The sequence below is a fragment of the Vigna unguiculata genome, chromosome 3, assembly GCF_037176805.1.
Source record: "Vigna unguiculata cultivar grain cowpea cultivar isolate G323 ecotype 2 chromosome 3, ASM3717680v1, whole genome shotgun sequence".
In the NCBI taxonomy this organism is placed as follows: Eukaryota; Viridiplantae; Streptophyta; class Magnoliopsida; order Fabales; family Fabaceae; genus Vigna; species Vigna unguiculata.
Window position 1 is genome coordinate 8,063,236 of NC_140794.1, and position 27,335 is coordinate 8,090,570.

At 33.1% G+C, this 27,335-nt stretch overlaps 4 pseudogenes; all 4 read right to left on the minus strand.

Moving 5' to 3' along the window:
- Positions 1-9,527: 9,527 nt before the first annotated feature.
- On the minus strand, positions 9,528-12,539 carry LOC114176417 (U-box domain-containing protein 17 pseudogene; annotated as a pseudogene).
- Positions 12,540-16,735: 4,196 nt separating this feature from the next.
- LOC114176418 (fasciclin-like arabinogalactan protein 11 pseudogene) lies at positions 16,736-17,988 on the minus strand (annotated as a pseudogene).
- A 2,231-nt stretch (positions 17,989-20,219) lies between these two features.
- LOC114176590 (fasciclin-like arabinogalactan protein 11 pseudogene) lies at positions 20,220-21,384 on the minus strand (annotated as a pseudogene).
- Positions 21,385-24,999: 3,615 nt separating this feature from the next.
- LOC114176661 (fasciclin-like arabinogalactan protein 11 pseudogene) lies at positions 25,000-26,580 on the minus strand (annotated as a pseudogene).
- Positions 26,581-27,335: the final 755 nt, after the last annotated feature.

A 27,335-nucleotide genomic window follows, 5' to 3' on the forward strand; every position in this document is an offset into this window, starting at 1 on the left:
GTGATGGAGTGAGAGTGTTTGGTCTTTGTTCTGGCAAGGCAAAATCCTTGTCTTTGTCTCATCTTTTGCTTTGGTGGCTTTATTTATTTGCAGTTTTCTCAACTTTTTGTTATAGGTCAAAGAGTCTGAGAGCAGCAGCACAGTGAGCATACACAACTTATTACTAGGTTTAAGCTCAATGTTTGGCGGTTGGGGTGCTCCAAATTTAGTCCTGTCTGTCTAGGCGTGTAAATTCATCTTTCACCCGCCACCAAATAGTACAAATATTATTTATGGACTCTCTACAAATTCATCTATCTGCACTTCTTGTATACTACTAAACAGTTCAAAAAGTTATATTGAATTTCGAGAATAGTGATCCTTTGGAATGTTTCAGCGTCAAGAAGATTAAGTTACGAGAAATATTTAAAAATTTAGGGAAAAATATGATGTGATTATGCAAGAGAAACTTGACACAATACCTACCATTTTAGCAAATGGCCCTTTCTCGTAGTAGGTGTTATATCATGAGATTCTGCTTGTCTCCTCCAAATTATGCAGTAAATGTTAAGTTCCATTCCAACCCAAAAAAATAACATTCTTAAGATCAACTAGGGGAACTTCATTTCCAAGCAAGGTATAAGACCAAAAAAGCTATTGGGTGGATAAATATTCGGTTATTTATGAATTTCTAAATTGGTCGTGTTGTAGTTTGTCAACATAAAGAGGTCATCAAATTGCTTCTTTAGTTTCCTATTCGATCATAATCTTTTGCAAGTTATTTCATTTTCACACACTTCCCAAATAAATCCTTCAACTCATACCACCCCATTCTTCTTTTTCACTCTCACCTAATCTAGGCATTTCTTATTAACTGGAAATGAAACAGAATCTTAGCATCATTATATATATATGAAGGAAGAAAACTGCAAATCCTTTTTGTTCAACTAGAATTGTAGACACCATTCATGACTCTTTGCGAACATCATGCACATAATCTGTGGTCTTGAAGATGATTAGGAAACGTGGAATCTTCTTTTTCCATTTTCTTTATTTGTATAAATAAATAAATAAATAAATTCCTTTTTTATTTGCTCAATAATTTTGAATAAGTGTTTTATTTTAAATTATATTTTTAACTGGGCTAGAAGGAATAGAAGAATTTGTGGCAAATTAGTTTTGAGTAATTAGAAATTTGTGTTTAAATAAAAAATAATTGTTAGTTGCGTGTGCAGAATATATTTAGTTGAGAGTAAATTAAATGATAGATGGGTATTAAATTAAATTACATTAATTAAGTATTTGAGTTTATAGGAAGTTAGTTGGGTTCAATAATATCTCTCTTATGTAGCCCAAAATCTACAGCACACAAACCGTACTAGATTTTGCTCGTGGCTCTTTCTTTACTTCTCCACCCCTGTGATTACTACCTGCACCCGCATTCTAAAAAAAACAATAATACCGTTTCTTGTTGTATCATGTTACCGCAGCACCTCCAACTACATCTGAATTTTAATTTTTTTTTTGCAATGCTTTATCATATGTTCTAGAAAGTTTGTGTCAGAAATTTTATTCTATAAAGTTCATTGCAAAATATATTTCATTATGTTGTAAAAAGTTTGTTTTGTAATCCTGTTATGAAAATTTTGTTCCAAAATCATATTCTAAAAGTTCCGGTAAACTTATTCTAGAAATATTCCAAATTAGATAATCATGAAGTCACCTTTATAAGAATAAACTAGTTATTACAAATTTTAGGTGCAGTTTGAAATTATACAGGTGCAAGAAGAAAAAACTTTGCGCAGTTTTTCTTTTTGCCGATGGCTGAATTGTTTCTTTATTGCTTATGGCTTTTCTTCCTGCACTCCATATTTTCTAAAATCTCAATTTAACCCTTTCTTAACATGAATACTACTGAATTGTTTTCTGGCTTAATTATTTTTTTATCTTAACATTCATAGTTGATGTAATGTGATTTTTTTTCTTTCGAAATTCAGTCTCCATTTTATTTATTTATTTTTTTTGTATTTTTTCATTTCATTCTTTTTCTCTTCTTTTTCCACTACCCTCTTTCTCTTTTTTTTTACTCTCTCATCCACCATCTATCTTTATTTGAAACTATCGATTTTTAGGAATTTTATTTGTCTGGTGAGTTCTGAATCCAGGTGGAAGTGTAAGAATCTGGAACGTTCCTCCATACAAAATCTTGATCATTCATTAATGTTTGATGTTACTTTAATTTAAATATTGTTTGTTCAACATTGAAGGGTAGTAATGGTGCTGGACTTTGAACTCAAGTTTCAACATTGTTTAGTTAAATATAGGAATGAAGTTACATTTTTGGTGGCCAATTAAGAAAATTCTTAAAAACTATTCCAAAATCATCCAGACACTTGGAAAGATAATAACAATAGAAGTTGGTCAAATAATAGTTAGTATTGCATTCAATACCTGAAATTCAACGTCATTCACTTCAAAATAATACTATTTTAGTATTGAAAATTTCCATAAATTGAAAGATGATTCAAATTGAGTCATGGCAAATACTTTTTTTAATGCAACCAACGAATTGATTATTGCCAGTTCCATGATATGTTATTTTATTGTCGGTGTGGGTATTTTGTTATTGTTGTTAAGGATAATGTTTGAAAAGTTTTAAACTGTAAAAATTTAAGCATTACTTGGTACATTTTTTTGGGACTTCCAATGATTAAAGGATTCTTTAATTTCCATGTCGGTATACGTATATGTAAACAAAGTGTGTATGTAAACAAAACTCGATTAAATTAGACTTTGTTTATTTGTAATTTCACTTTTTCACGTTTATTACCGACATATAATGCTGAGTGGTGGAGATTATACAATGTTTTAGATTCAAACTTCATAATTATTATCATACTTTGGTCGTGTTTGATAAACTAATTGAAGTTAGCTCAAAGATGAAAAGTTAGCAGAAGATTTTAAAATGAACTGGTATTTGAAAGTTGAAAGGTGTTAAGTTAAACTATTAAGTAATAAAAGATAAAATTATTTCTTAAAATAGCTAAAATTGTAAACTACTAAATATACAGTTGTAGCTTTTTTTTAACATTTTAAATTCCATTTTTTTGTGGTTAAAAATGAACCTTAGAATGTTTGTAACTTTTATTTTTAACTCTTACAAACTTTATTTGTAGATGAATTTGGTAATTTTTTTTTTCACATTATATATTATATTTCTGAAGATTTAAAAATCGTTTAAGAGTGGAGATGATTTTGTAAATGATACCGCAATATTTTAATATTAAGAAATCAAATTATAAATAGAATTCTATTAAAAGAGATTCATTTTATAAAAATTTGAGTTAAATATATTTTTGGTTTTTCAACTTTTAGTAAATTAGTCCTTTTAGAAAATCTTGAATCAATTTAGTCTCTTAACTATGTAATCGTGTGGATTTAATCTTTTTAACCATTTTATTAAATTTATTTTATGTTTCAAACCGTGATAGATTTTGAAATATACTCAAATTTCATATATTTAATTATTATTACTAATATAACAAAAATATATATAATTTAGTATTGAAATATCCTTGTACGTTTTTTCTTAAAAGAATGATATTTTTGAAGTTGTATTTGATATGAAATTCATTTTAAATAAGTTTTTCTAATTTCTTCTCTTTTCCTAAATATTCACATATTTGAGAAAGTTTTCTTATAATAAATTTAAAAGAATTAATATCAAACTTTCCGCTTATAATTCAAAAGAGTTAATATGAAACTTCCCACTTATAATTCTTTGAATCTTAAAGAATGGTTCTCTAATTCAACAATTGAAGGTGAATAAGTAAATTTGTATTGTTTTCATCTTCAAGGGTATCTTCCTTTTATTACTTTAAGAAAAATAAATATGTTATTTTATTCTTCATCAATAAACCTATATTAAAAAAAAATAAGACTAAAAAATAATTTATCAAAATCTAATCAAAAATTGAGAGACATAATTACTAAAAAATATTATGATAATCAAGTCAAATATAAGAAATGGTTATGAAAAAACATATATTACATAACTTTTCTTTTTATATTCATAAAAAAATAATTATATAAAAAACCTATAAGATGAAAAAAAGAATATCAAACTAATATTTTTATACGAAGAGAAGAAGGAGAGTTACTTTTTTATCTTAAAAGAGAACGAACGACAACTAAAAGCGAAGAGAATGAATTTATGTCTAACTTTCTATTTATTTTTTAAAACAAAAAACAAAACAAAAGATGCAAGAGTGTAAATGTATATAATACGTGTAAGAAAGAGAACAAAAAAATATCTTAATAAATTTATTATTCTTTATTATATTTAATTTTTAATTTTATTATTTATTAACATTAAATATTATATTTTATAAAAAAATAAAAATTAATCTAAAAAATTAAAAAAAAATTAAAAATATTTAAAATTTCTTGTAGGGCCATGGCCTCCTACGGACCTTCTAAGGTCCGTCATTAGTTTCAAACACATTTCATTATAGTCTTTTAGTTTGCTTACACTGTTTGACACATGTCAATACAAGAAAAGGCTTCATTAGTAACCCATTATAGTAACCAAAAGTTGATAGTCACTATAGTAACCAATTTAGAAACCAATTTAAAAATTAAAAAAATATAATTTAGTTACTAAAATAGTCACTATTATAAATAAAAAAACTATAATTGGTCATTAATTAATTAGAGACCAATTTAGAAACTAAGTTATTTTGATAGTCAAAACCTAGGTAGCTAATTTTTAGTGACCAATTTCCTTTGGTAGCCAAACTCATGGTACCTAATTTTAAAGACTAATTTAGTGACCAATTATAACTTTTTATTCATAATAGTGACTATTTTAGTAACTAATAATTTTTTACTTTGTAAATTAGTATCTAAATTTGTCACTATAGTGACTAACAACTTTTGGTCACTAAAATTGGTTACTAATTAAGCATTTTCTTGTAGTGTGTTCGCTTCAATATTAGTTGAGAAACGGGTTTGATAAGAGATTAAATTGGTTCAAGGTTTCCAAGAGGAACTAATTTCAATTTTCACTAAAAGTTGAAAGATTAAAAACATATTTAACCCTACAAAAATTCATCTCCCTAAAACTTTCTTTCTAAGCCTTCTTTGTCATCTCTCTAAGTTTTTGACTTTATCTCTCATTTCTTTGAAGATCTGACCCTATCTCAAGACTTTTGCCATTGAGAGCAACACATTTATCCGATCATATTTATGAATAGATTTGCTTTTTTTTTTCTTAAGCCAATTCTGATCCTATTGCATAAGGTCTCTAAGAGGTTATCATGTGACTTTAGGTAGCTACTCTTTTATAGTCTTAAAGTCGTGTTCAAATTATTAATCTAAGCTTTCTTTTGTAGCTAGAATGACCTCATGAGTTTGATTGTGTGGAATCTCTATGAGTGAAAACTCTCATTTTTTAGGTAAGAGAAGTTAATTTAATTATATGGATTGATTTTTGTTTAATGAATTGATTGTGATGATGAATTGAAATTGTTGGCATGTTGAATTCAATTGACTGTTCTAAATGAATGAAATTGTGTTTGTAAGATTAGTTGGTTATGACAAAATTGTCGAATTTGCTCTAAGATTTATTTTGAAATAAACTATGGTCACTAGTGCAGGAAAGACATTTTATCACGGTTATTTTGGTCATTTAGCCTCGGTTTAAGACCTGAGACATATGCAGCCGAGGTAAAAAGGGTCATCTTTCTGCCTCGGTTCTCAACCGAGGCATATCCCATCATTACTGCCTCGGTTCTGATGGCAACCGAGGCATAATATACATTAAAAATTAAAAAAAAATTGCAGAAATGAACTTTCTCTCATCTTCTCCGACCTTCCACACCATCTTCACCACACGAATGACGACGGAACACTGCTGACGGAGCAACTCGAGAAGTGTGACCACGGGCATATCAAAAACGACACAATACCTTCGAACCACCATTAGTGTAGCTTCGTTCACGGTCCTGCACTCACGAAACAAACCAGTTCTTCACCAAAATCCCATTGCAGCAAGACGGAATGAACCCAAAATCCATAACGCGCCATGGATTTTTCCACGCAAACGAACCACTACGGACCTAGCCAATACACATCCACCACGCCAGAAAACTCAACGCTACAACATCTGAACCAAGCAATCACGAACCCTAATCGCGAGATTCACTACATAGCAACGCCTCCATCAGATCTTCATAACCAGCGCAACCAAAGTCACGAACACAACAACATCACGAACCCATTTAGAATGCAACGCTTTAGCCACTCCATTGCTACACTTCTCTGATGAAACTTACGCAGAGGATCGAAGAGGGAAATATGAGGGTTAGGGTTTTTTCGCACCAGAGGAAGGAGATGGAATGTTTCTGGTTTTGAAGATTTGTATCCCACCTTTTGCCTCGGTTCAATTGAAAACCGAGGCATATCACCATCTTCTGCCTCGGGTCCTAACACCTGAAACCATAGAGTCCGAAAAAAAAAGAAAAAAAAATTGCTGACACTTTACTGCCTCGGGTTAGTAGCAACCGAGGCATAAACTGGCTTTACTGCCTCAGGTCAATAACAACCGAGGCATAAACTTGCTTTACTGCCTCGGGTCAATAACAACTAAGGCATAAAGCATTGCATAAATTACAAAACTGCCACCGCGTGTTTATATGCCTCGTTTCCGCTATAACCGAGGAATAAAGCTCGAGTTAGAAAGTCCAAAATGCACTAGTGGGTATTTTGAAATAAAAAAAAAAAAGATAGAATTGTTTGGATAAGCAAATTAGGTAAACTATTATAATTAGTTCGAGTTTAAGTTGGTGTTGGGTGGCACCACAAAATCGTCAGGAGGTAAGCATAAAATTGAAATCAAAGAATTATAGTAGTCTAAGGCATTAGGTGCTACCGAGGGATTGCTTGGTTCTTACTTGTAGTGAGCTCTAAAGGTTTGGGGCATTAGGTGCTATCCAACGACAATGAACTTTAGAGGTTTGGAGCGTTGGACACCTATAGATATCATTGGGCGCTCTACTGTAGCGTTAATTGTCAAAAATTTTACATTGGGCGTCATTTGAAACTAAATTCGAGTGTGCTCGAGAGATGGAACAACTTGACGTAAGAGAGTTTTTTTTGGGCTCTACCTTCTTCTGTAATAGATAATTTGCATGTTTTAGATTTTATAATTATGTATATCTGTTGATTTATTGATAATATTGAATGGTTAATATGAGATATGAATGATAAGGAAGTGTTGAATACATATGTTTGATTTGTATGGATGATAATATGAGATATATGATGTTTGATTTGTATGGATAACATTGAATGGTGTATTAAATTATTTCAAGTTTTTAAATTTTATTTATATAAGACACTTAAAATTCTGATTGAAAAGAAAAACTCATTCAATTTTGATTATATATTTTTTTTTCACGTTAACAATTATATATTCTATATTTTATGCCGTATTAGAACTAATTTATTTTTTCACTGATAATATTTATTGGTTCTTCGGATAGTCGATTCTATAAAATTCCGAAAAAGATAACTCAGGCCCTCTGAAGGTACAACAACCAAACAATTTTTTTTATATAATAGTCAAACATATTTTTAGTATCTTACAAATTAAAAAATAGACCTATTGAACAAGTTTTTTTTTTTAATGAAATTGTTTTTGGTATAATCAATTCACGTTGGTAGCAAACAAATCTTTTTCATGCTCTCTAGTGTTCTCGTAGGTGCGATTTTCAATGGATAAACACGACCGTAGCTTATTAATAAGAGTCACTAATGATTTTAAGTCTTAACAAACTCTTTCGTGACAGTCTATTAATTAACAACCTAACCACACATTATTAAGTCTTATGCTTAATATGTCAAATCAATAAAAAAAAATCTTATACATGCTAATTTTTTTTCCTCTGTTAAACCTTTAAATCAATTTTGAAGGACAACTTAAAGAAAGTAACAAAAATATGATAAAAATTTCAAATTACAAATGAAAAAACAATGAGAACTCATGAGACTAACTTATGGTACTCGAGGACTTAAAATGATAGGTGGATGAATTTGAATGAAGCAATTGAGAATCATAGTGTTGTTGTCATCATTAGCAATCTTCTCACCAATTATTTAATTGTTTTAATTTTTTTTTATTGTGCACTCTATGTGCCCCCACTATGAAGAATATTCATGTAGTGGAATTGGCCTAAGCACCTGCAATTTTCCTTTTTCCAGAGGTTCATGGAAACCATTGACAAACTTAAAAGCTTTGAATACTGAGGAGTGGCTCTGCTCACTACACCATAAATGGTACAACATCTTCTCATAACAACCATTCTTTTCAAGCCTTTATGTGCTTTTCGGACCACTTTCAAATATAATTCCAGAATCGGAATCCTTCCAACTAATAACTATTTTACAGAGTAAAGCTTATTTTAAAATAATTATACTTTTAAACATAAAAACACTTTTTAAAATTTGAGTAAACACTGTTTTGCTATTTATGTGCTATACGAAAATTTGTAAACAAAATTTTACAAACATAAGGTTCTATATTTTTTTTAGAAGATAATATATAACATATTTGGTGGAGCGTCTTTTATAATTAATGCATTGAAGGTGAGAAGGTACTTGGTTTTACTTATGTGTCTTTTGCTAAATTTTGACAGGGATTTGACTAAAAATGTTCATATATGAAGGGACATTAGACACGAACTTGTTCAATTATTATTCCCTTGAAAGGTTATGAGGGCTTTAGTCCCAAATAACATGATTATTACTTGATTTATCATAACACCTGGAACTATTTCTTTTAACATGTTTGGACCAGTTTATTTATATCATTAAACGTAAAGTTATATCATTTAACCTTTTGAATATTATTTTTTTAACTCGTCCATCCTCCACCGCTGAATGCCACCAACCAGTTTCAATCTGTGAATAGCACTCTTTTTAATTGCCTCAACTTTTTTCCTCAGTATCTTCGTATGATATGCTGCACATTATTTTAAGATACCTCCTCATTATGATTCATGACGACACATATTCATTCATAGCTGTTTTTTTCCGAGCACATAGGAATGGAACAAAGCAAGGAAAGTCAAAATAAAAGAGCATCATTCTTCTCTTGCGTGATCAACATTCATAGGCCTCAAATAATATAACACATTCGTTCCCGTAATGATGCATGCACACGCATCAACCCAACATGGTATCTCAACTCAAAACTACAAATTTCATGACTCAAACTTAACAACACCGAGAATTTATTCCACCACGCTTTACCAAACATACATCTGACAAATCCCTGTAACAGAGCAAAAGTAGAGAACCAAATACAAATAGAAAGAATAGGAAAATGCTGTTTGACACAAATAAACAAGGAACAAATTGTGCGCAATAGTACATGTGTTGACTCCATGTAAATTTAACAAAACAAGTTTACTTCGCACGTTTAAACATAAATTTAGCACCAATCCTGTAAAATTGGCATTCTTGATGTTTGTTTATCAGTAGTGAAATGGTCTAATAATTCCATTTTCGAGCATTTTGTATTCGTTCTTGCAGAAACAGATTACACATGGGTTGAAGCTAACTGCTCAACAACACATCCTTCTCTGAATACATCTGGTATTTCTATACTTGTTGACTTTAAATGTCAACGAAAGAATCAATAGAGTTACAAAGGAAAAAATGAAGAACACCAGAAACATGGGAAATGAGTATTACCACTGTTATAAAACGGGAACAGAAATGGACATTGGAAGTGAAACATCACTCACAAAGTTTGTAGTATTCCTGGTTGAAGCTGAATCACTAGCAAATGCATAACCCACACCCAATCCACCATAATGCAGAGATGCATTTTCACATCTCTGAAACACTCTAGCAAGTGAAGCTGCCTTTCTTCTTGCCCTCTTTGTCCCTGTAAAAAGCAAGGTTTGAAGCAAGCCGGCCAACGCAGGCGCCCTAACCACCCTCTCAGTTGCGGCGGCGCCGCCACTCCTGCAGAGCTCCAGCAATGCTGCAACTGCATTCTCTTTACCTCTTGGCGTTCCACATCGCATAATCCCTATCAATCCACCTACTGCTGCTTCCTCCCTCACCACTGCCATGGCGCCAACAGGCTGCCGAACAATCAAGGCCAAGGCACCAGCTGCTTCCTCGGAAACTCCCTCATTCCCCAGAGCCAAGACCATAGCTTTCACTGCCCCTGCCTCTATCATTCTCAAACAATTCTCGGTATGGGTGGAGAGATTAAATAATGCTGTCACAGCATCCTTCTTCCCTCTTTGAGTTCCCTCTTGCAACAACCATGCCAATGCTTCAACAGCCCCCACATTATCCGCAATTCGTTTCTTATACTCGTGGACAGCAGAGAGGCTGAACAAGGTTGCAGCAGCATTCTCCCTTGCCTCAGTCGTGTGCCCGAATTGCAACACCTCAACAATTGATCCCAGACACCCTTCCTCCACGATCATACTCTTATTTCTTTCAAAAATGGACAGATTGAGCAGTGCAGTCACAGAATTCTCCTGTGCAACAGCATTGGGCGAGGAAAGCAACTTCCTCAGATGAGGAATTGCCCCTGCTTGCGCAATGAAGGCACGGTTTTCCTTTCCATTTTTCGCCAGCAATCTTATCTCCTTGGCAGCCACAGTCTTTGCAACTTGCGACCCATCGGCAAGCTGCTGAATGAGAAGCATCGCCGTCTCTCGGTTAGCTACAAGGGAAGCTTTGGAGGGACAAGCCGATGCAAACATCTCAACTGATGGATCAACCCCCTCAGGTGGATCATAGGGTACTCCATGTGCGCTGCACCACTGCATGATCAAATTCCTAAGAGCACGATTAGGAACAAGCCTGTTATGAGAAAGCAATATCCCAGTTTTGGGACAAGTGCAATGTCCTTCCTCCATCCACCTCCATATAGACCTCCTATCATAAGTTTGACCAGTAGAAATTATTACAGGATCACACATCAAGTCCAAAGTTATCGGACAGCAAAAATCCTTAGGAACAGTAAAAAACGTTTCTGCAATTTCCTGAGTAATCAACCTCTTCCTCGCCCTCTTCTGAATTTCAATTTCGAATTCTTCCTCAAACCCAAATAACAAAAACCTACAATACCTTGTGATAGCCACCATCCCGTTAAGCACAGGAACTGTTGGCTCAACATCACCCTCGTGGTTCACAATCTGCTCCTCCAAGGCCTCAACCTCCACCCTACAACTCTTAGCATCGAGCATCTGCAACTTATCCACAAAGAAACACCTCAAGTCCTTAGAATCAGGAACCCTCCCACTTTCAAATTCATCCAGAAACCAATAGAACCTTGTCCTAAGGGCGTCATCCTTCTTATCTATGAACAACTTAGCCCTTTTGGACTGTCTCCGCAACAACTCAGCCTGTTCCCTAACGTCATCACTGAGTCCAATCTCTCCAACGGGAAAAACATCCAAAAGGGTCGAAAATTCTTGACTCAAATCATGGAAGTGACCAGACACACAATGGTTCTGAAGCAAGAGCCACAGCTTGCTCGATCGGGCACAGTAATCAAGAAGAATCTTAGAGCGGTACAGTAGCAAATAGAGCTCCTTTAGGCACAGCGCCGCCGTGGGGTTTAGAACACCACCGTTGGCGGAGTCTCTCAAGCACTCCAACATTGACCGGAAAATCTCTACTTTTCCCACGAGGGCACGCGAGTTTCGGCGCTGGAAGGGGAACCGGTTGCCGGAGAAGCAGGATACGACGTCTCCGGAGACGGAGATAAGTGTCTCCAGAAGCGCCACCTCAGAGAGGTCAACCGGCACAAGAAACGCCTCCAGCGAAGGCGACCGGCGCCGCCGAAGCGACGAAAATATAGCCGCTGAAGCCATCGGAGGTGCTTCTTTTTCTAAACTGGCGGCGACCCTGATGCTGGTTTCAGGAAAGGAACGGGTTCCGCAAGGAAAGGGGAGAAATTTGGAAGGGTGGAAAATTTTCCCGGGAAGTGTTTTCTGGGTTTCGAAACGGTGGTGGCATGCTATGAAACAGTTTCGCGGTGGTTGGGTGAAGAAGTTTGAACGTTTAAAGAGGTAGGAATCAGCAAGTTAAGAAAGAGATGAATTTAGGAGTCGATTATGCTAATAATTTCGGCCGAATCCGCGTACGCAAGCGGAAAAAGATGGGAACAAAGGGACTGAATTTCCAAAGACTTTTGTTTTGGGTAATAAATAAATTATTTATTCTTTATTTCCCCACACCTTCTCTCTCTCCAGGAAAATTCAATGAAGCCGTCCAGAAAATGATTTTCCTTAGTTTGACGGATGATTGATTATGTACTCTATTTATTTATTTTTCAAATTGTTTAACCTTGCTGTAACTGTTTGAGGAAGGAAGATGATGATCACAGGATGAAGAGTTTAGTTTGGTTTGGTTTTTTAGTTTTTTTACCATTGTATGAAAAGTATGAAAGAAAGGAATTTTGGTTAGAATTTGCAAAAATAGATTATGAAGTTTTGTAGTTTTTGATTAGACAGAAGTGTTTTGAAACGGAGACCGGTGGGAATGATATGAATTTTGTATCCCCATTGTGGTTAGGTTTATGCAGAGCTTTCGAGTTTTGACTTTCTTTTGCAGAGTGATGGAGGGTGCGAAGTCCTTTTTCAGAACAATTAATGATAAAGATTTGGTAAGAAAATAGTTAATTAAACTAATATAAGCTATATTTATATTCGTTTGTTTCGTCACCAAAATTTGGATGTTACATTTAGTTTTATAGATTTTCTTAAAAAAGTAATTTTACTGTTTTTAAAATTATTTTACAGTTAATATTCAAAATATTTTCTCATTGATATATCTGTTTGCACCATGAAAGATTGAAGCTTGCATAAACAATTTCCTGTTACGTAATTCAGTAGTATACTTTGTTAAACAACCTTGCAGAAGATCATCACTAATTTAAAATTAATATTTAAAATATTCTTTTTATTCAATTCTCTCATTTCAATTATATTTTCTTCTAAAACGACAATGCATAATTTATTTTATGATTACTTAGCTTGAATGATTCAAGCAACTTTATTAGAGATCACGTTACAAAATTGAAAAAATAAAATAAAATAAACACTCACCGCTGATAAAAGTCCTTTATATTGATTGCTCCAAATCTATTTTTGTTGCAATGTTTCTAATGGAGTGATGTACTTGCAAAGTCTGGGATGTTCTTCAACAATCAATTTAAAATGTTGTCTTTTTTTGTAATTTATACTTTTGATTAATATTTTCTACGTTGAATTAAATAATTACAAAAAATTATCTGCTTTCGCAGAATTAGACAGCTGAATGTGTAATTAAAATTTAATGAAGCAAAGCAGAATAAAACACACACTTCAACTTTGGTTATTTTCATTCTAATTTTTAGAACTTTAGCCATGCTCACACACGGGTTAAACAAGTTATTAGCTAATTAAACTTTTTAACAAATCACTATGATTAGAGTTTTGTTTATACTGTTTCTTCTCTTTTTTTTAATTATACTATATATATATATATATATATATATATATAACTTTAATTGTTGTTTTCTGTGCAAGAAAGTGAAAATCGTGTGGAATAACTTAATTTTGGGTGATAAAAAAAGTAAAAAGTTTCTACCCTTTTCAACAAAGTCACTAATTTAACGAGCAACTTGTGTGAGAAATAATTATAAGGACCGACCACGGAATTTAAAATCATAAACAAAAACAAAAATTCTTAGGTAGTAATTTAGTACGGCCCGTCAACTATATAACATTTATTGTTCCTCAAAATTAATTCATGAACAAGCACACACACCCTTTCAGAAACGCAAGGTACAGAATTTTCGTAGGGGCTTCCAAAACGTTATACTTTTACATTTAAAAAAGACATTTAATTAATTCTTCATATCAAATACTTTTAAATTAAAAAATAACTCTCAATTTAAATAAAATCATATACATGCTGAATATTGTCGGAATTCCTTTTAATGTCAAATAGATATTGGTGATTCCTGATTTTAAAATATTATATAAACGTGAGGATCGAATAATTTTTTTTTAAATTAGATTACTAATTGCATTAATTTAAGAACAGAAATAAAATTTCAGGAGGGACAGAATAGAAACACGTTTTTCTTAAAAAAAATATATATATTTTCTATTAAAAAAACTCTGACGGGTAACCTGTCCTCACCATTAAATGTGCTTTTATTGTTTGGCGTTAAGAAGGACGGAGTTGTTTAAAGCTTGCACTTGCACATGCATGGCCTCTTCAGTGCCAAGAAGAAGAAGATGACTTTTGAACCACACCATTTTTTTTCTCTCTCTAAAATAATGGGTATATAAGAAGTGTTCAAATTTAAAACAAAAATTACTTTTCTCTCTTTCGTAATCTAATGACTAAATAAATATTTATTTATTTATTTATCGAAGTTATTAGATTGAGAGGAAATAGAAAATTATTAAGATAAAGAGATTAATTTTCTTAAATTTGTTTTAGAATTAATTTATATATATTATTTTATTAAATAGTTTCCAAAAGATATAAAACTTAAATTTATGCACAATTGTTATATGTGTATTGCTTACTCCCGTCCCCCTAAAAAAAGTGCTTATTTCATGTGGAGGTATGAACATTTGAGATGCATATAAAAAAAGGTAATTGTGTATAATATAAATATAAATATTCAAATACCATAAAGCTTGAATAGGTATTGAAGTTGAGTGCCTCCGTTAGGTGGATAAAATAATATTTAGGTTTAAATTTATTTTAAATTCCTCAAATGTTTTTAGCTTTTAAATTAAAATATATTACTTTTTACTATTTTTTGAATAATTTATGAAGTTCTTTCTGTATTGTGACCTATTTGTCTTGGAATCAATTTTATAGAATGTAAAAAGTAACTCTTGAAAAGTTTATTCTGTAAGTAATCGAAGAGGATAAAAAATGTATAGGTTTTAGGAAGTTATAATTGTGTTGATACCAGCAAGCATATCTATGCAAGAAAAAATTCCACGTACACCTTTTAATTTTCAGTCCACTTTTCAATATTCAATATTTTTTTTTTTAACTTTTCTATATTGATTCATTCTACATTATTTTTTATTTTAAAGTGAAAAAAATTTATTGATGTTAAATAGGTATTGAATAAAAAAAATGCATATTAATATATAGTCAACCAAACATGAGAGTGAAGTGATTAAAGATTTTTGTGATCTTGATATACAACGTAGGAATGTTTATGAAATTTGTTATTACAGTAGACATAAAACAATTTAAACACGTTCAATCAAATTAAACATTATTAAATTTGCTAAGTCACTCAACGAACTCGCAACGAGTAGATTCAATTCACCCTCTGTAAACATTGGATCCAAAATCATGGAAAACGTTATCATTACCCTGTCTATCTATATGTATCATGTGAACTTTGTTATTATATATAGGAAAATGAATTTTTGATAAATATTTTGTTGACAAACTTATTAATAGAGAATTTTTTATTTTTGTATGAAAGTTATAAAAATAAAGTAAGAAAATTTTAGGGAATTTTTTACCAAATGGTTGTTTGTTAAAGTTTTTCAAATAATTATTTTCCTTATTAATATAATCTACGGGCTACATCATTGTTGCTTTTGGGGCTTCCTGTTTACACCCCTATTTGGTTTGCTCTAGTGCCTAATTTTCACTTTGCTCTTCTACATAGTATTTTTTTCACCCGGAAATTGAACCTGTTTTGAATTCCCATAATTTTTTTAAATACAAAAAATGATAAAAGGGAAAATTAAATAATTTTTATATCCCGTCTTAAGTATGTAGGGAAAGAAAGTAAAAAGAGGAAAAAAGGTGCGACTTACAAAGAAATTTTTGTCTTCCAATAAAAGATAGAAATTCTTTTTGTGAAATGAAAAATTTACACATTTATTCATCGAGAGAGAATAGGGTAAGAGACTTAAAACATACAAAAATGGTTTTTTGACAAACAAATATTTTACAAAATTGACAAAATAAGTAAAATAAGGTAATTTTTTAATTTTTTTATAAAAGTTACAAAAATAAAAGGGTTAAATATGTTTTTGGTCCCTCAAGTTTTAGTGAATTTTGGAATTAGTTCTCTTCAAAACTTTATATTAATTTAGTCCTTCATCTTTAGAAATTTGTGAATTTAGTTCTTTTTACCAAATTTTGTTAAGTTTATTTGACATTTTAAACACATTTTATGATAATATTTGAGTTAACATTAAAGCGAAAATATGTCAAAAGGTGTAAACAATTCAAATACTATCATGAAATGCGTTTGAAATGTCAGATAAACTTAATAAAATTTGGTTAAAAGGATTAAATTCAGGTATTTTTAAAGATGAATGACTAAATTGGTTGAAAATTTGAAAGAGAGACTAATTCTAAATTTCACTGAAACTTGAGGGACAAAAACATATTTAATCCAAAATAAAATAATAAAATTTTAGAATTTTTTTTACAAAAAATAGTTGTTTGTGAAAGTTTGTCAAACCCATCTAAAACATATATCCCTCGCAATGAAAAAACATTTTAGTGAATATGTCCCGGTGCTTAATAAGAATGGATAACTATAAAATGCAATAACATTTTATAAAACAACAAACCAGTGTACTTTGTTAATAACTAATCATACAATATGTTATATCATCGACCTCTTCTAGAAAAATCACCATCTAATTGGTTATCATTGTACAGAAAATAACAATTCAAAAGCAAAATATATGGAGAACCTTTTCTTATATATATCCGCTTACAAAGCCAGAAATGGATCAATTACCAGAAAGTAAGAAACAACTTACAAAAACAAAAGAAGTGAGAAAAACCCATCATGGCATGCATGCATGCACACATTTTCACCCTACGCTATACCCACAAACCAGAACCCCAAGCACCAAACCATAAATATCACTCACAAATGCACAACAAAAAGTTCGAATCCCTCATTCCATATTCCATCCACACTCACCTCAGATCATAACTCCACTCACCAAACCCACCACTCCAACAACAACAACGTTATTCACCCATTTCATCGAACAACCTGCGGAAACACCCGCGGGCAAACCCTTCCCGTCGCTGCCATCATCGCTGGCGGTACTACTATCATCCGCCGCCGTGGAATTTCCTTTGTCAGCCTTCGGCAACCCTTTTTTTGCCAACGACGGCGCCGGAGCCGGCGCCTTGCTGGGTAGCACGAGATCGAGAGGGAGAAGCACCTTGTCGACCTGGTATATCGCCAACTTGTTGTCGGAGTAAACGGTTCCGGTGACGGAGGCATTGACGGCGCCGGTGGCCATGCTGACCTGGCTACCGCCGAAAGTGGTGACGTTGAGTTGCAGCCTCTGGGGGTCGTCACCGGCTTGAGTTTGAACCGGGTTGGTAAGAGTATCGAAGTTTGAGATGGAAATGAAGGAAGAGAGAGTGTGGAACTGCAGAAGCTCGACCTTCTGTCTGTCGGTAAGAGAGTTGAGGAACCCTGCTTTGAGTTTGGAGAAGGCACTGTCTTCTGGTGCAAAGAGGGTTAACCCTCCTGAGCTTGAAGTCACGAGCTGTGAGTTGAGCTGGTTGATGAGTTGGGTGGTTTTCAAGAGGCGAGTGAGAACGGAGAACCTTTTGGCTTTTCTTAGGATTTGGACTATGTCAATGGTGGGGCCTTTGGGGATGATCGTGGGTGTGGGGGCCCCAGTTGGGGTCACTGGGACAAGAGGGACAGTGTTGAATCCCGGTGCCGGCGCTGTTGCCGGCGGCGAGGGCTGGGGTAATGGTGGTGATGGTGTTGAAGGGGGTTGAATTGGTGAGAGTTGGGCTGAAGTGGTGTAAAATAGTGCTAGTAGTAGAATTGTGGTGGGAATAATGAAAGATTGAGATTCTTGCATGATCCTCATTTCTAGGTTTATTTTTTGGGTTAAGTTGGTCGGGTGAATGATAGAATGTGGGATGTTTTTGTTTTTGAGAGTAGTATATTATTGGGGTGTGAGAGAATGGGAGAAGGGGTTGGGTTTTTATTTTGGAGGGGAATGGTGAATGATTGTTTGGTGCAATGTTTAGTTGGAAAGATAGAGATTGTTGTAAAGAAGAAAAAGGTGGCGCATCAGAGTGTGATAATGGTGAGGTAACTATTTTCTTTCAAATCATTGTTGCAATGAGTTGGATGCATGGGGACAATGAGTGTGTGTATATTTTGGTTTAGAAGTTCCATCAAGTAGGAGGAACAAAAACCTAATATGGTAGCAATCTAAAGTGGCGTTTTCAGCGGGAGATTCAGGTGAGGATGGAGCCACCATGAAGACTTAATCACATACTATACTAGCTACTAAAGTGACACAGCTTTCGGAATTCTTTTATGCTTAATTTTAATTATTTTGATCTAAAATTGTTGATTAATATTTGTCATTTAATACCCATGTCTCTCTATTTTATTATATCCCAAAACTTAACACAAATTAAAAGTCAACAAAAGTGATTTCTTTTAGAAAATAACAGTTTTGTAACCTTCAATTAATTCTTTTAGAAAATAACACAAATTAAGGGCACCTTCAATTAATTCTTCATTAGCCTTATATATTTAATACTTCATTAGCCTTATATATTGAATATTTAACATATAGAGTTTTTTTTTCTCCTTAAAACACTGGATACTAGGCTTCCAACCTTATATAAATCTAATAAATAGGGGTAATTTTGATTCAGATAAGCTGTGATTATTATTTAAATACTTTTAATATTACTATGTGACGTAAAAAAAATGTGACGTAAAGTAGCTTAGTGTTTCTTGTCATCCTAATCATCAACTGAAAATCTTACCTTTTTCACATTTTTTACATTCCTAAAAATGACAATTCACCTAATAGATAAATAAAGAAGAAAGAAAAAAAAATTTGAGGCATCTTGGATAATATAAAAGACAAGTTAAGCTTAAAAAATATTTGAATTCTTAATTGTTCCAATAGTATTAATTGATAAAAACATTTTGAAATGCCTGGTATTCTTTGGTACCCACGACAATAACTTTTGAGTATTTCTTCAAGTTCAGACTGATATCTTTCTGAGTGAGGACAACATCTATTGTCTTCAATTTGAATTTATCAGTAACTTGTCGATACCATTCACCATGCAGTTAGCAAGAAGAAGTATAGTGTTTACTTTAAAAAATAATTTTTTATTCATGTCAAAACACACTTAGACTTTCTTTAATATATATTAATTAAATCATGAACTTCAATAACCTAAAAACCTTTATCTATCTATCGTAACAGTGTGAAATTTATTAGTTGCATGTGTGATGTACCAAACTTACCCATTTGATAATAAGGTAAAAAGTATTACTATATCATAAAACATGTTATTTTCCACCTTTTCAATTTTTGAAACACTTAATCAATATTTATAATTTCTCTTTGTATTTTTTTCTCATTACATATGACTTACACTATTCATATATTTTTGAAATCAAATTTAAAGATAATGTCGTAAGATCAATCCTCATAATATCTGCTATAAAGTTTGATGCTTCTTTAAAGGTTTTGTTATCTTTTGATGATATCAAACTACTTTTAACTTCATTTTTTACATGTGTACATATCTTTCATAGATTAAATAAAGATAGAAAAATTATACTTTCACTTAAATACTTAGTGTGAATTTTAGTATGAGTCATGATTTTTTTTTAAAATTAATAATATATTAATCAATAATTTATATTAAATCAAATTAAAAAATAAAATAAAAAAATAAAAAAATGAGAATCATAATATCATTTTGTTTTGATATTGAAAATTATACTTAATGACCATATATGTTTGTGATCTCAAATTAATAAAGACAACATAAATTAAATTCAATCACATATATTTTCTCCTCACAACATACTCGGAAGACATTTCAAAATATATATATATATATATATATATATATATATATATATATATATATATGACATTTGAAGTATTTATATATTACTTTTCTAATATTCAGGACTAAAAGTCTCTCAAGTATCACTGAAGTAACTAATTTTTGTGGATGATTAGTAGTGTAAAAAATTGTATAACACTTTTCTATTTATCAAAACTTACCAAAGATAGAAGTTTATACAGAAAGCTTTAATGGTTTCAACTGAATAATAATAATTTTATTATGCTACTCATTGACGATGGAGAGGAAGAAGATTTCCCGGCGGAGCACATAACTGATTAAAAAACAAACAGATATTCCTTTCTTCTTTGATAATGAAACGAATCACAAATATTTTTCCTTCATGACAAAACAAAAACAGAACAAGAGTTCACATAACTCACAAACAACGCTTCTCCTGCGCAATAAACAAGCCAGCACAACATAAACACAAGTCCACAAAAGTTGTCTGCTTGTCCTGAAAACATATCAGAAACGAAACATGGAGAAATGAATGGTCTTCACCACGACATTGTTGCTGCTGCCGCAAGGAGACCAACCCCAAAGGACACCAAGGTTGTTCCATGAGTGCTAACAAAACTGGTGGCTCCAGAGCTGTCCTTGGCTGCCCGACCCTGGTCATCATCTTCTGCTGAAGAGTTTTCCTTATCAGCTTTAGGTGCCTTCGCCACAGCTGGAGCTGGAGCTATAGTCTTAGGCTTTGAGAAGTCCAAAGGAATGAGCACCTTGTCGACATGATAGATTGCAAGAGTCTTATCTGTGTAAACGATGCCTGTGAGAGTGGCATTCACCACCCCAGTTGAGATGTTCACGCTGTTACCATATGCTGTCACGTTCAGCTGATACCCTGTGGGACTGTCACTGGCCAGTGTGAGCACAGGGTTGCTGAGAGCGTCAAAGTTTGAGCTTGACACGTAAACGGGGAGGACATGATACTGTATCAATGCCTTTTGTTGTCTGTCACCCAGGGAATTGAAGTACCCTGCTTTGAGCTCTGAGAAGGAACCATCGTCTGGTGCAAGGATGGTTAAGCCTCCATTCTTTGAGGTCACAAGCTGTGCGTTCACTTGGTTGATGATTTGTGTGGTTTTCAGCAACCGGATTAGCGTGTTGAAAGACTTGGCCTTTCTTAAGATCTTCACGATGTCTTGGCTGCCAGAAGTATCACCTGAAGAGGGTGACTGGGGTAATGCCGGGACTAGTGGCTTAGCGGGTGCCGGAGCCGGTGCGGCCGGAGCAGGTTTTGCTGGAGGCTTAGGGGCTGCGGCTGGTGACTGAGCTAAAGTGGTGATTGAGAAAATGGGAGCAATTAGAAGGAGTGAGAATAAGAGAGTTTGTTTTATGTTCATGTTGGCAATTGAAGGCTGTGATTGCTTTACTCTGCTGAATTGCAAAAGAAATGGAAGTTGGTATTGCAAAGAATGGTTTGATTTGTGGAAGGTGGAACGGGGGAGGGTGGTTATATAGATGGGAAGTGAATGATAATTAGGTACAAGGTTGGGTTGTAAAATAACTTATGGTTGTTTTTGTGGGGATATATGTCTTGATCATCTAATAATAAGGTGGAATATCAAGGAAGATAAAGTGATTGAGAAATGGATTTAGCTGGTTATGATATTGGCTTTTGCTTGAAATGCAGGGAAAATTGAATGAGAAGTGAGATCTGAGTTGGTTGTGGATGATAGAAGATGCAAACTAGTACAGAAGAAGGAAGTATCCTCTGTTATCATTCGGGTAAGCAGATGTGAAATTAAATCAATCACAATTAAGCAAGCTGTAGTAACTTTTAAACCCTTTCTTTTTTCATTTGTTTCAATTAATCGTCAAAAAGCCAGGGTGGAAGAACAATTAAACATAACACAAGTCATTTATGTTGTATCTCTCCCATGAAATCCCTTCTATAAATCTAACAAGTAATATCATAATAGTATGGTCCTTTTACTAGAAGAAAAAGTTCAAATCTTTTTAAACTCATAAAGATCCATAAACCCATTGTTTTAAATCTAATACTTCCTTTCTTCTTAAAATTTCATAACACAAGACAACACTGGTTAAGCAGACATGAAGAAGGTTATTTTGCTTTTAACTAAACAGAACAAGGAAAAACTCCTGATATTCAAATGGAAGATTTTTAAATAAGCAGAATCTAAACTTGTGACCGTTGTTGTTACACGTTAATTTAGAAAACTAATTATGATTTTAGTATATAAAATAATGTTTAATTTAGTTAATATAATAAATAATTTTTTTATTTTTAAATTTAATAACTGTTTAATGATTATTTTGTATATCTAAATTTAATCATCTCTTTATAGTGTTATATTTAATACATAAATAAATATTGTTGGAAACTTACATGTATGTGTTAATATTACCTGGTTATTGTGTGGACAATTTTGTATTTATAGTAAAGTAGTTTTTTTCTTTATCGTAATATATAATAGTGATTTTGATAAAGTTGTTGATTCTAATTTAGAATTTGTTATCATAATATAATGAGAAAGAAATCTCTTATAATCGGTGGCAATGATGCTTATCATTGCAACGAACACCGCAAAATAAAAAAGCAGAAGCTTTGAATAACAATGTCTATGTGAAAGAGAAAGTGAAAAAGAAACTATCTCTAGAAAAATTTAATAAGTTTTTACATTTGAACTCTTCCCCCTTAGACGTAAAAAAAAAAAGTTATCTAAAGAAGGTTACTGTTAAAAATTGATAAATTATTTACAAAAATATCATCGTGTAATTTTTTTTCATCTAATAATTTTTTAATTAAAAAATTACTTATAATATAAATGAAAAATTCTTTATCCCAATATTTTCGTGAAAAAAATAATTCAATTTCAAAGGATCGTTAATAAATTTATTAACTTATTTTTTTTATTGTAAGTCCTCTTTAATGTTTAAAAAAATGTTCTGGGTTTGGCCTTTCTAGTTTGGGTTAAGTCAGTCCACTAGTTATCCTGAACCCTTTCAGCTGCCCTTTCATTTCTATTTTGTCTCTCACGTAGCTGAACCACCTCCTCTCTTTTCTCTCCTTTCAGAAGCTCTATTAGGGCTTAAACCCCATTTTTTTCCGAGCTAGCTGAGTTTGTTTCCTTCCATCTCCTTAAGCTATTTCTGATCCTGGTTCTCCTTCGCTGAGGGTTGCTTAAGTTTAGCTCCACTCAAGGTAAGGGAAGCTATAATTTTTTTTTAATGGTTTCTTAGTATTTCATATATGGTTTATAGTCATAGTCATGGCATAGTTATGGTCATTGAGAGATTGTGGTTCTATATGGTTATATGACATTAGTCTTACACATATAAGACCTTAGACACCACTTTTACACCAAAACCTTAAGACAATGTTGTTATGGGTCTTTATTCTTATATAGTGTTTAACTTTGTCTTTTCAATCCAATGTGGGACTTTTTGACTCACACTTGGATTATTCCCAACAGTTTGCAATCTCGCCCAAGCGAGAATTTTAGCTTAAGCGTGAACTTTTAGCTTAAGTGAGACCAATCTAGCTTAAGCAAGAATTCTTAGCTTAAGGGAGACCAGTCTAGCTTAAGCGAGAATTTCTAGCTTAAGCGAGAATTGCTGCAGAATTTTAATTCCTTACTTTGTGGATTGATTCAGTTACTCTTAAAAGCATGAATCTATGATTATGTATGTTTCATGTAATATTGACTTGCTTGGTATGAAATGAAATACGAATGGGTTGGTCGGACATTGGCATAAGATTATAATGCTTGAGATGACATGTTGAATGTTATGCATAAAAGAGTTCCGTAGGAAACTCTTGGTGATGGTGTGGTTAGTGTATACCTTGATATAGGAGATGTCTAGATAAAGGAAGGTATCCTGAACTCTAATAATTGTTCACGCTAATATAGTGTAGAATGATTGATGTGGTGAGAGTGGTAGGAGGTCCTAGTCTTTGGTAGGATAATGGTCTTAGACAATCATATGATTAACCCTGGGATGTGGTTGGGTGATAACCCTTTGTGTCTAGACTCTATAGAGTTTAGAAACCAACATAGGCGCATACTTCCTTTAGAATTCTATATTAAGATTATAATTCGGATAATTGAGTCAGAGGGTCTTGCATTTGTTTGTTATCACATGTTTGAGTGCCTACTATTCCACCTATTTATGATCTGCTTTAATTATCTGCTTGCCATTACATGTTGAAAAATATTTTTTTACTCCACCTTACCCCTTCTGCTTGATATGTCTGTTTCTCTATTGGCTTTTCCTTTTTGCAATGATCACCAAATTATTGGTGTGAGTAGATGTGAAAACCCCTGGTGGTCATTATTTTATAAAAGATGATGGGAATGTTGCGGTTTAGATGAAACATGTGTTGGCTCATTATTGAGATCGAGGATTCATGTTTTCTTGTTTTGTAATTTTTTGTTATAAGGGCAATCCTTTTGGAATTGTTAACTTTTATATTTTGTATGGCATTTGTTTTGTGTTTTAACTTGGATAACTGTAATAGGTTAGTACATACACACACATATATATATATATATATATATATATATATTTAATGTTGTGTGCTTTTTATGTGATATTTTATTTAGTAGATTTGTTATATTTAAATGGGATGTCACATTTATCACATTCATGAATTTGAATTTGAAAGAAAGTATTGTTTATAATATTAAAGAATTATTTTACTTGACAATGTATTTATGATTTTTATGATTTAAAAATTATCTCCTTAATGACTTGAGTTAGAAGTTTAAAATATAATTTCTTCGTATAGGAGAAAAACATTTTTTCAGCTGTATAAGCTTATTTGAAAAAAGGAATAAAGTAAAATAGAATAAAATATTCTTTAAAATTAAAATATATTATTCAGGTATAAGTTCAAAATCATATTTGCGATAAATTATATCAAAATAATTAAAAGAATAGTTTTTATAAACTTATTTTACATGTTTGTTATTTATTTTTTCCTTTTTTAAATATTTATAAAAAATATATTCTAAAGTACTCATAATTGTATATAATAAATTTACTAACATTGAAAATAATTATTTTAAATTTCATATTAAAGATAATTTGTGATCACTAATCCATAACTATTAGAACACGCCAAAGATAAATATATATACTCTTTTTTTTTTAAAGCGAGATTTTCCATTTATCCTTACAAAACAATGAAGGAAACATTGAAATCTATATACTTCGAAAGTTAACACGAGATTGCAGCAGTTGCTGCAAGCAGAACAACCCCAAGGGACACCAAGGTTGTCCCATGAGTGATGGCACCGGAGCTGTCCTTGGCTGCCCGACCCTGGTCATCATCTTCTGCTGAAGAGTTTTCCTTATCAGCTTTGGGTGCCTTGGCCACAGCTGGAGCTGGAGCTATAGTCTTAGGCTTTGAGAAGTCCAGAGGAATAAGCACCTTGTCCACATGATAGATTGCAAGAGTCTTATCGGTGTAAACGATGCCTGTGAGAGTGGCATTCACCACCCCAGTTGAAATGTTCACGCTGTTACCATATGCTGTCACGTTCAGCTGATACCCTGTGGGACTGTCACTGGCCAGTGTGAGCACAGGGTTGCTCAGAGCGTCAAAGTTTGAGCTTGACACGTAAACGGGGAGGACATGATACTGTATCAATGCCTTTTGTTGTCTGTCTCCCAGGGAATTGAAGTACCCTGCTTTGAGCTCTGAGAAGGAACCATCGTCTGGTGCAAGGATGGTTAAGCCTCCATTCTTTGAGGTCACAAGCTGTGCGTTCACTTGGTTGATGATTTGTGTGGTTTTCAGCAACCGGATTAGCGTGTTGAAAGACTTGGCCTTTCTTAGGATCTTCACAATGTCTTGGCTGCCAGAAGAGTCAGCACCTGAAGTGGGTGACTGGGGTAATGCTGGGACTAACGGCTTTGCAGGGGCCGGAGCTGGTGTAGCAGGGGCAGGCTTTGCAGGAGCAGGTTTCTCTGGGGCTTTAGGGGCTGCAGCTGGTGACTGAGCTAAAGTGGTGATTGAGAAAAAGGGGGAAAGTAGTAGGAGTGAGAAGAAGAGAGTTTTCTTCATCTTTTGTTGCTAATTGTAGGCTGTAGTAGATTGATTTGCTGCTAAATTGCAGAAGAATTGGAAATTGTTATTGCAAAAAATGTTTTGATGTGTGGAGGGTGAAATGGAGGAGGGTGTTTATATAGATGCCAAATGAATGACAGTTAGTTACAATTTGTGGGTGTAAAATATTTTATGGTGGTGATTTGTGAAGGATATGTTTTCTCCATCTGTTAGGAAATTAAGGTGGTATGGTATATCAAGGCAGATAAGTTGATTGAGAAGTGGATTTGGCTACTAAATGCAGGGAAAATTGATAGAGAAGTGAGATCTCAGTTGGTTGTGAGCTGATAAAAGATGAAGACTTGTGCAGGAAAATTAAGTACCCTCTGTTATGATTCAGGTAAGCAGATGTTATATCAAATCAGTCACAATTAAGAAAGCTGGAGTAACTGTGAAAGTCTTTAACTATCGTTTGTTTCAATTAATCATCCAAATCCAGGTTGAAAAAGTAATAAAAGCCTCTCTTCTCTCTTATCTTAAATTTCTTTACTAATCTTTCTTAGATAGAAATCTCTGTACAAACAAGGTGTGAGTTATCCTTAGAAGTAAGGCTCACAAGAAATAGTTACTTGCAGTGTTGATTTGGTTGATCAATACATGAGCAGACCCCGATAAGAAGACTATTTTGCAACCTTTATGGTGAACTCCAAAAGGGATTCCTACCCTTTCCAAGTTAAGTGCAGCACATAGATCATTTAGAATGATGAGGATCCTCTGCTCTTTCTTGATCCTATCACACAGAAGTTCAGCTCTTCCACCCACAGTCTCCTCACCAAATCGCAAGCCTAACATCTTACCAAGCTCTTCTTGAATCCTCTTCAGTTCTGGCTTTTTTGTGACACTTGCCATCACAGTTACATCAAACAAGTTATCTCTCTTCACTCTTCTCGACATTTTCTCAATCAAGTTGTTGGTACGCAAAGTGCTTGATCCGTACACCCCAACCATGTCAATGTTTGGATTTGCTAGAGCCTCCATTGCCTCTTCCAGAGGCATGTTTACCAATCCGGAGACCTCTGTAGAATTGGAAATTATTGCTTTTTGATGTAAGAAAGAATCAAAAGGTACAATCGACATATTGGTCTCGCTGAGTTCCTGTTTTCGGGATTCTAATTTATGCTTGTCACCGAGATGACATGCTTGTCTCACAAATATTTTAGCAGTTGCAAGAGCAGCCCCCATTTATGTAAAGGAAAAAACAAATAGCAGAAGTGATATACTCCAATGACCGAAAAAGGGTTATGCGAGTTGTATATATGGTGCAAAGAGAGGCATTTGCGATGTATGTTATAAATTATAACCGCGTGAGAAG